Genomic DNA, 9,776 nt, shown 5'->3' with positions numbered 1-9,776 from the left:
CTCACACTGCACGTGGACTCACTAGTGAACTGTATTTGCTCACACTCACACTGCACGTGGACTCACTAGTGAACTGTATTTGCTCACACTCACACTGCACGTGGACTCACTAGTGAACTGTATTTGCTCACACTCACACTGCCCTCCCACGACTACACCGTGCATCAACAGATATTCAGCGGCTCTCTGCTGGACATGGAGTGGTCAATGAATGAGTCTCACTGTCCTGCTGGAGTTGCCCTCTTGCCCCAGCTCCACGCTCCATAACTCTGCTGGAGTTGCCCCAGACCCCATCTCCACAACTCTGCTGGAGTTGCCCCTTGTCCCAGACCCCATCTCCACAACTCTGCGGGAGGTGTTGGTGTGTCCAGGCTGCCAGCTGATACATCTGTAGTTGTGAGTCTGGAGGTAGTGGCGGACTGGCCAGGGTGTCAGCTTGCCCGATGGCAAGTGGCCCCTATATAAAGTGACCCCTATATACAGTGACCTCTATATACAGTGACCCCTATATACAGTGACCCCCTATATACAGTGACCCCCTATATACAGTGACCCCTATATACAGTGACCCCCTATATACAGTGGCCTCTATATACAGTGACCCCTATATACAGTGACCCCTATATACAGTGACCTCTATATACAGTGACCCCTATATACAGTGACCCCCTATATACAGTGACCCCTATATACAGTGACCCCTATACAGTGACCCCTATATACAGTGACCTCTATATACAGTGACCCCCTATATACAGTGACCTCTATATACAGTGGCCCCTATATACAGTGACCCCTATATACAGTGGCCCCTATATACAGTGACCCCTATATACAGTGACCCCCTATATACAGTGACCCCCTATATACAGTGACCCCCTATATACAGTGACCCCCTATATACAGTGACCCCTATATACAGTGACCCCCTATATACAGTGACCCCCTATATACAGTGACCCCCTATATACAGTGACCCCCTATATATATACAGTGACCTCTATATACAGTGACCCCTATATACAGTGACCCCTATATACAGTGACCCCTATATACAGTGACCTCTATATACAGTGACCTCTATATACAGTGACCCCTATATACAGTGGCCCCTATATACAGTGACCCCTATATACAGTGACCCCTATATACAGTGACCCCTATATACAGTGACCCCCTATATACAGTGACCCCCTATACAGTGACCCCTATATACAGTGACCCCTATATACAGTGACCCCTATATACAGTGACCCCTATATACAGTGACCCCTATATACAGTGGCCCCTATATACAGTGACCCCTATATACAGTGACCCCTATATACAGTGACCCCTATATACAGTGACCCCTATATACAGTGACCCCTATATACAGTGACCCCTATATACAGTGGCCCCGTTTATCTACTGGCAACCAATATTTTTACACCCAGCCCGCCACTGTCTGGAGGGACAGGAGAAATGTCTCCAAGATCCTGTCTGTTTGTTACAGGTTGACAAGGAAGGGTGGGGGAGGAAATAGAACAGGAAGGGCAAGGTCATCAAAGAATAGTTGCCTTAGCAACGTCCTGGCCTTTCTGCTGCTGCTGTTGCTGTTTCTGTTGCTGCTGCTGTTGCTGCCGTGTGTGTCTGCGCACAATATCGTGGCCTTATCTAACATCAGCGCTACCTCCACCATTGGGAGGTTGGGTCCCTTGTTTCAACCTCAGCACCTGCTGCTCCACCCCGACCGTTAGTAGTTACTGCCAACGCCCAGTCACACCCACGGTACATCTGGGCAGCGGGTAGAGCTGCTGCCTCACAGCGCCACAGACCCCGGGTTGGATCCTGACTACGGGTGCTGTCTGTGTGGAGTTTCCACGTTCTCCCCGTGACCTGCGTGGGTTTTCTCCGGGTGCTCCGGTTTCCTCCCGCACTCCAAAGACGTACGTGCAGGTTTGTAGGTTAATTGGCTTTGGTAAATTGTCACAATGGGATAGAACTAATGTGCGGGTGATCATTGGTCAGTATGGACTTGGTGGGCTGAAGGGCCTGTTTCCAAGCTGTATCTACAAGCTCCTGGGCCAGTTGGCACAAACTACTCCATGGATCTGACCCACATTCCATGGCCTTACCCGTGTCTCAGCACCTCGAACTGAACCTATCCCTGTTTCTGTACCCCACCCAAAACATCACCCATCCCTTATCTCCAGAGATACAGAGACTGTCGCTTGTCCCGCTGAGTTACTCCAGCACTTTGTGTCCAGTTGCAGTTCAATGCAAGAATTGTCCATAAGTGACAGGAGCAGAATTAGGAATGAGTGGGTTAACGTACGATGAGCGTTTGTCCGCGCTGGGCCTGTACTCACTGGAGTTTAGAAGGATGAGCGGGGACCTCATTGATACAGAATAGCCTGGATAGAGTGGATGTGGAGAGGATGTTTAGTGGGAGAGTCTAGGACCAGAGGCCACAGCCTCAGAATTAAAGGACGTTCTTTTAGGAAGGAGATGAGGAGGAATTTCTTTAGTCAGAGGGCGGTGAATCTGTGGGATTCATTGCTACAGACGGCTGTGGAGGCCACAAGTCAGTGGGTATTTTTAAGGCAGAGATAGATAGATTCTCGATTATGATACGATAAACTTTATTCATCCCCGGAGGGAAATTGTTCTGCCGACTGTCACAACGCACAGGGTATGAAAACTTGAAATTAAAAACAAAAATGAAAAGACAAGGGCCTGATGTCTGCCGGCCGTGACAGCGGTGTTACTGGAACAAACGTACAAACACGCAGACTTACTCGCTGGGCAGAGGATTCTAAACTAGAGTTCTGCACTCGTTCCCCTTTGGTCTCCCACCGTCCCTCAGAGTGCCCCCCACCCCCAACACCAGGTCCCCATTGTCTTCCCCTCCCCCCTCGCACTCCACCTCCACCGAGGCTCCACCTCCACCGAGGCTCCACCTCCACCGAGGCTCCACCACCACCGAGGCTCCACCACCACCGAGGCTCCACCTCCACCGAGGCTCCACCTCCACCGAGGCTCCTGCGGCCACAACGGGCCTCTCCACCCGGCTTCTACGCAGCCCCCTGGGAGGCCTGTGGGGCAAGTCGGGCCCGGCCGGGGGTAGGGACAGATGTTCGGCAGGTAGACCGGGCCCTTGCGGCTCCCCTGGGCTCAAATGTACGGGTATCAGGGTTTATGGGGAACGGGGTTAGCAGGGAGCGATAGATCTGCCATGATTGAATGTCAGAGTAGACTCGATGGGCCGAATGGCATAATTCTCCTGTCCCTTATGACCTTAATCAAGAATCTGGGGGTTGAGAAGAAATGTTAGTAGGATGATGGTGAAACTGGCAAATAGGATTTAACTGAGGGAAGTTAGATGTCATGGAGTAACTCAGCGGGTCAGGCAGCATGTGTGGGGAACATGGATAGGTGACGTTTCACAGAGTGCTGGAGTAACTCAGCGGGTCAGGCAGCATCTGTGGAGAACATGGATAGGTGACGTTTCACAGAGTGCTGGAGTAACTCAGCGGGTCAGGCAGCATCTGTGGAGAACATGGATAGGTGATGTTTGGGGTACTGCGCAGTGTAACTGATGTCTGTGTGAGCTATAGAGGGGCATTGCCAACGTTGTTGATGGGAGATTTGACCACTCACTAGATTGAGCTTGCGATAGGAGGTGGAGGCTGATATTAAGGATTATTTTTGTAGTTAGATCTGGAGGCGTGTGTTTTCACATTTCAGTACCTCTTGCCTGATGGGAGAGGGGAGAAGAGGGAGTGACCGGGGAGGGGACAAGGGAGAGCCAGTGGATGTAGTGTGCCTGGACTTTCAGGAAGCATTTGATAAGGTCCCACACAGGAGATTAGTGGGCAAATTTAGAGCACTTGGTATTGGGGGTAGAATGCTGACATGGATAGAGAAGTGGTTGGCAGACAGGAAACAGAGATTAACGGGTTCCTTTCAGAATGGTAGGCAGTGACTAGTGGGGTACCGCAAGGCTCGGTGCTGGGACCACAGCTGTTTACAATATATATCAATGATTTAGATGAAGGGATTCAAAGTAACATTAGCTAATTTGCAGATGACACAAAGCTGGGTGGAAGTGTGAACTGTGAGGATGATGCTATGATGCAGGGTGACTTGGACAGGTTGGGGGAGTGGGCAGATGCATGGCAGATGCAGTTTAATGCGGATAAATGTGAGGTTATCCACTTTGGTGGCCAGAACGGGAAGGCAGATAATTATCTGAATGGTGTCAGGTTAGGAAAAGGGGAATTACAACGGGATCTGGAAGTCCTTGTACACCAGCCACTGAAAGTAAGCATGCAGATACAGCAGGCAGTGAAGAAAGCTAATGGCATGTTGGCCTTCATAACGAGAGGATTTGAGTTTAGGAGCAAGGAGGTCCTTCTGCAGTTGTACAGGGCCCTAGTGTTTAGTTTAGTTTAGAAATACAACACGGAAACAGGCCCTTCGGCCCACCGGGTCCGTGCCGACCAGCGATCCCCGTACACTAACACTATCCTACACACGGGGGCATGGAGAGAAGGGGGTTCTGGCCACAGGGTGGGACAGGAGGAGAGCGGAGAGTCTGGGCCACAGGGGAGGGGAGGTGGGAGGTGGAAGGTGGGGGGTGGAAGGTGGGCTGCAATGTAAATTGTTGATCCTTGCCCACATACGACACAACCCCCCTCCCCCCTCCCCCCCCCCCGTTGTCCACTTTAAACCCGCAGCTGCAATCTTGTGCAAGTGTCATCATATTTATGGGAAGGTCGGCAGAATAAGGAAGTTAAAGAGGGAACAAGAAGACATCTGATGCGTGAACAACTCAACTCTGATACAGGGGTCATAGAGACAGGAGGGGGGGGGAGGGGAGGGAGTAGAGGGGAGGGGAGGGGAGGTGAGGGGGGGGTGAGGTGAGGTGAGGTGGAGGGGAGGTGAGGGGGGGGTGAGGGGAGGGGAGGTGAGGTGAGGTGAGGGGGGGTGAGGTGAGGGGGAGTGGAGGGGAGTCGAGGGGAGGGGAGTCGAGGGGAGGGGAGTCGAGGGGAGGTGAGGGGGGGTGAGGTGAGGGGGAGTGGAGAGGAGGGGAGTCGAGGGGAGAGGAGGGGAATCAAGGGGAGTCGAGGGGAGGTGAGGTGAGGGGGTGGGTGAGGGGAGTCGAGGGGAGGGGAGTCGAGGGGGGGTGATGTGAGGGGAGGTGAGGGGGAGTGGAGTCGAGGGGAGGGGAGGTGAGAGGTGGTGAGGTGAGGGGGAGGGGAGAGGAGGGGAGTCGAGGGGAGTCGAGGTGAGGTGAGGTGAGGGGGCGGGTCACATATCTGTGAAGTATCTCAGACACTAGGCTGGATCCAAGTCACAACCAATAATTGAGGGGTTGTCCACGCCCGACCCATCCAAACATCTCTGGATGTTGTTACTGTCCCAGCCTCCACCACCTCCAATGGCAGCTCGTTCCATTTATCCACCACCCTGTGTGTGTGAAATCTCCCCTCTCTCCTCTTTGACCTACGCACCCTAGTGTCACACACCCCAACCATGGGACACTTCCCCTCAACGCCAGCCTTTCAGCTTGACAACATCTTTCCTACAACAGAGTGACCTAAACTAAATGCAATGCTCTAAAGTCTCACAATGAAATCTGTTAGCTTTCTTCACTGCCTGCTGTACCTGCCTGCTGTACCTGCATGCTTACTTTCAGTGACTGGTGTACAAGCACACCCAGGTCTCGTTGCATCTCCCCTTCTCCTAATCTGACACCATTCACACAATAATCTGCCTTCTTGTTCTTGCCACCAAAGTGGATAACCTGATATTTATCCACATTATACTGCATTTGCCCACTCACACAACCTGTCCAAGTCACCCTGCCTGCAGCCTCATAGCATCCTCCTCACAGCTCACACTGCCACCCAGCTTTGTGTCATCAGCAAACTTGTTACATTTAATTCCCTTGTCTAAATCGTTAATATATATTGTAAACTGTAGTCCTAGCACCGAGCCTTGCGGCACCCCACTAGTCACTGCCTGCCATTCTGAAAAGGACCCGTTAATTCTTTGCTTCCTGTCTGCCAACCAGTTCTCACTCCATGTCAACACCCTACCCCCAATACCATGTGCTCTAATTTTGCACACTAATCTCTTGTGTGGGACCTTGTCAAAGGCTTTTTGAAAGTCCAGATACGCCACATCCACTGGCTCTCCCTTATCCATTCTACTTGTTACATCCTCAAAAAATTAAAACAAATTAATCAAGCATGATTTCCGTATATCATAAATTCATGCTGACTCGGACCGATCCTGTCACTGCTTTCCAAATGCGCTGCTATAACATCTTTAATAATTGACTCGAGCAACTTCCCCACTACTGATGTAAGGCTAACTGGTCTATGATCCCTGGGATGTCAGGACTGTCTTATGAAGACAGACTGGATAGACTTGGTTTATACTCTCTAGAATTTAGGAGATTGAGAGGGGATCTTATAGAAACTTATAAAATTCTTAAGGGGTTGGACAGGCTAGATGCAGGAAGATTGCTCCCGATGTTGGGGAAGTCCAGGACAAGGGGTCACAGCTTAAGGATAAGGGGGAAATCCTTTAAAACCGAGATGAGAAGAACTTTTTTCACACAGAGAGTGGTGAATCTCTGGAACTCTCTGCCACAGAGGGTAGTCGAGGCCAGTTCATTGACTATATTTAAGAGGGAGTTAGATGTGGCCCTTGTGGCTAAGGGGATCAGAGGGTATGGAGAGAAGGCAGGTACGGGATACTGAGTTGGATGATCAGCCATGATCATATTCAGTGGCGGTGCAGGCTCGAAGGGCCGAATGGCCTACTCCTGCACCTAATTTCTATGTTTCTATGTTTCTATAATTCCCCGTTTTCTCTCTCCCTCCTTTCTTAAAAGGTGGAGTTACATTGGCTATCCTCCAGTCCACAGGAACTGATCTAGAGCCTAGAGAACATTGGAAAATGATCACCAATGCATCCACAATTTCTAGGGCCACCTCCTTGAGTACTCTGGGATGCAGACCATCAGGCCCTGGGGATTTATCTGCCTTCAGTCCCAACAGTTTACCCAACACCATTTTCTGACTAATGTGGATTCCCTTCAGTTCCCCCCTCCCACTAGATCCTCGGTCCCCGAGTATTCCTGGGAGATTTTGACTTCCTTAGTGAAGACAGAACTCGTTCTGCCATTTCCTTGTTTCCCCATTATAAATTCACCTGTCTCTGACTGTGAGGGACCTACATTTGACTTCACTAATCTGTTGCCTTGTCCCTTTTCCTTCTCACATACCAAAATAAACTTTTAGAGTCAGTTTTTATTTTCCCCGCAAGCTTCCTTTCATGCTCCTTTTTCACCCTCATAATTAACCCCTTTGTCCTCCTCTGTTCTAAATCTCTCCCAGTCCTCTGGTTTGCTGCTTCCTCCGGCCAATTTATATGCCTCTTCCTTGGATTTAACAAGATCCTTGACTTCCCTTGTCAGCCACGCTCGAGCCATCTTCCCAGTTTTATTTTTTCACCAAACAGGGATGAACAAATTCTGGAGTTACATAGAAACATAGAAATTAGGTGCAGGAGTAGGCCCTTCGGCCCTTCGAGCCTGCACCACCATTCAATATGATCATGGCTGATCATCCAACTCAGTATCCCGTACCTGCCTTCTCTCCATACCCTCTGATCCCCTTAGTCACAAGGGCCACATCTAACTCCCTCTTAAATATAGCCAATGAACTGTGGCCTCAACTACCTTCTGTGGCAGAGAATTCCACAGATTCACCACTCTCTGTGTGAAAAATGTTTTTCTCATCTCGGTCTTAAAAGATTTCCCCCTTATCCTTAAACTGTGACCCCTTGTTCTGGACTTCCCCAACATCGGGAACAATCTTCCTGCATCTACCCTGTCCAACCCCTTAAGAATTTTGTAAATTTCTATAAGATCCCCCCTCAATCTTCTGAATTCTAGCGAGTACAAGCCGAGTCTATCCAGTCTTTCTTCATATGAATGTCCTGCCATCCCAGGAATCAGTCTGGTGAACCTTCTCTGTACTCCCTCTATGGCAAGAATGTCCTTCCTCAGATTAGGAGATCTGGAGTTCATCCATGCAGTCTTTAAATCTTCACCATTGCATCTCCACCGACAACCCTTCAAGTATAATTTTCCAGTCTATCCGAGCCAATTCCCGTCTCATACCTTCAAAGTCTCCGTTATTCAAGTTCAGGACCCTAGGCTCTGAATTAACCATGTCACTCTCCATCCTAATGCAGAATTCCACCATATTATGGTCACTGTTGCCAAGGGGCCTTTGCACAACAAGATCTCTAACTCATCATTCCTCATTACACAATACCCAGTCTAGGATGACCTGTCCTCTAGTTGGCTCCTCTACATATTGGTCTAAAAAACATCCCGTATACATTCCAGGAAATCCTCCTCCTCAGCAATGTTACCAATTTGTTGGCCCAATCTATATGTAGATTAAAGTCACCCATGACAACCACTGTACCTTTGCTACACATATCCCTAATTTCCTGCTTGATGCTATCCCCAACCTCCCAACTGCTGTGTGGTGGTCTGTATACAACTCCAAGTGTTTTTTGCCCTTGGCTATTTCCCAGTTCTACCCAAACCGATTCTCCAACATCCAAGCTGATGTCTGTCATTGCTATTGCATTAGTCTTCTCTTTAACCAGCTATACCACCCCACCTCCTCTTCCTTTCTGTCCAAACTTCCTGAATATCCAATACCCGTGGATGTTTAGCTCCCAGCCTTGGTCACCCTGGAGCCATGTCTCTGTAATCCCAACTAGATCATATTCCTACAGGTGACGTTTCACAGAGTGCTGGAGTAACTCAGCGGGTCAGGCAGCATCTGTGGAGAACATGGATAGGTGACGTTTCACAGAGTGCTGGAGTAACTCAGTGGGTCAGGCAGCATCTGTGGAGAACATGGATAGGTGACGTTTCACAGAGTGTTGGAGTAACTCAGCGGGTCAGGCAGCATCTCTGGAGAGAGAAATATGTGATATTTCGGGTCGGGACCCTTTTTCTATTACCAGCCTCAGTCCTGGACTTTACCTGGTCATTTGTGTCCAGGGGGGGTCGTTGTGCAAATGGACACCACAGCCCCCACCTCTGCAACATCCTCACATCCAGGATTATGCTGAATAAACACGTTTTACATAACATTGTACAAAATGCGTTTGAAAACTAAAAACTGCGATGGCAGCAAAAATCTAAACTAGACTGTATCCGTTCAACAGAAACACGCGGCGGGGACAGAGTGACGCGGGTCGCGGGTAAACTTACCCCAAAGGTCTTGTGTCCAGGCGAAGACTTTCACATAAACCTCAATGTAGCTTCACCCACTCACTGGCTGGCACCTGGTGAATCTTAGAGTGGCCGTGGTAAATGCCCCACTGCTCCCCGCTTACTGCTCCACTCCACCTCACACACACACACTACACCACCTACCCCACACACACACACTACACTACACACTACACCACACTACCCACACACACTACACACACTACCCCACACACACTATACCTCACACTCCACACCCCACCTACACTAATACACACTACCCCACACTGCACTACACTACACTACAAGACACACTACCCTACACACACTCCCCCACCTACACTAACACTAACCCCAGTCCGCTCTGCGTTGACAACTCTCTCCCCGCTCTCCACCACTTCCTTTCAACAGCCTCTTAAAAGGGCAACACCTGCGAGTACAAGGAGGGGGGGGGGGGGGGGCAACTCTGAAGCTGTTC

At 49.9% G+C, this 9,776-nt stretch overlaps 1 protein-coding gene across 1 annotated transcript in view; it reads right to left on the bottom strand.

Annotated features, from left to right (window-relative positions):
- LOC116968391 (RAS guanyl-releasing protein 2-like) overlaps positions 1-9,513 on the bottom strand; it is a 37,811-nt gene extending 28,298 nt beyond the window's left edge. Inside the window, 1 exon segment of the mRNA XM_033015173.1 lies at positions 9,299-9,513. The gene's annotated coding sequence lies outside the window, so the exon portion shown is untranslated.
- Between the last annotated feature and the right edge of the window lie 263 nt (positions 9,514-9,776).

The sequence above is a fragment of the Amblyraja radiata genome, chromosome 45, assembly GCF_010909765.2.
Source record: "Amblyraja radiata isolate CabotCenter1 chromosome 45, sAmbRad1.1.pri, whole genome shotgun sequence".
NCBI classification, from domain to species: Eukaryota; Metazoa; Chordata; class Chondrichthyes; order Rajiformes; family Rajidae; genus Amblyraja; species Amblyraja radiata.
The sequence above is the reverse complement of the archived record's forward strand: the minus strand, read 5'-3'. Positions and strand labels throughout refer to the sequence as shown.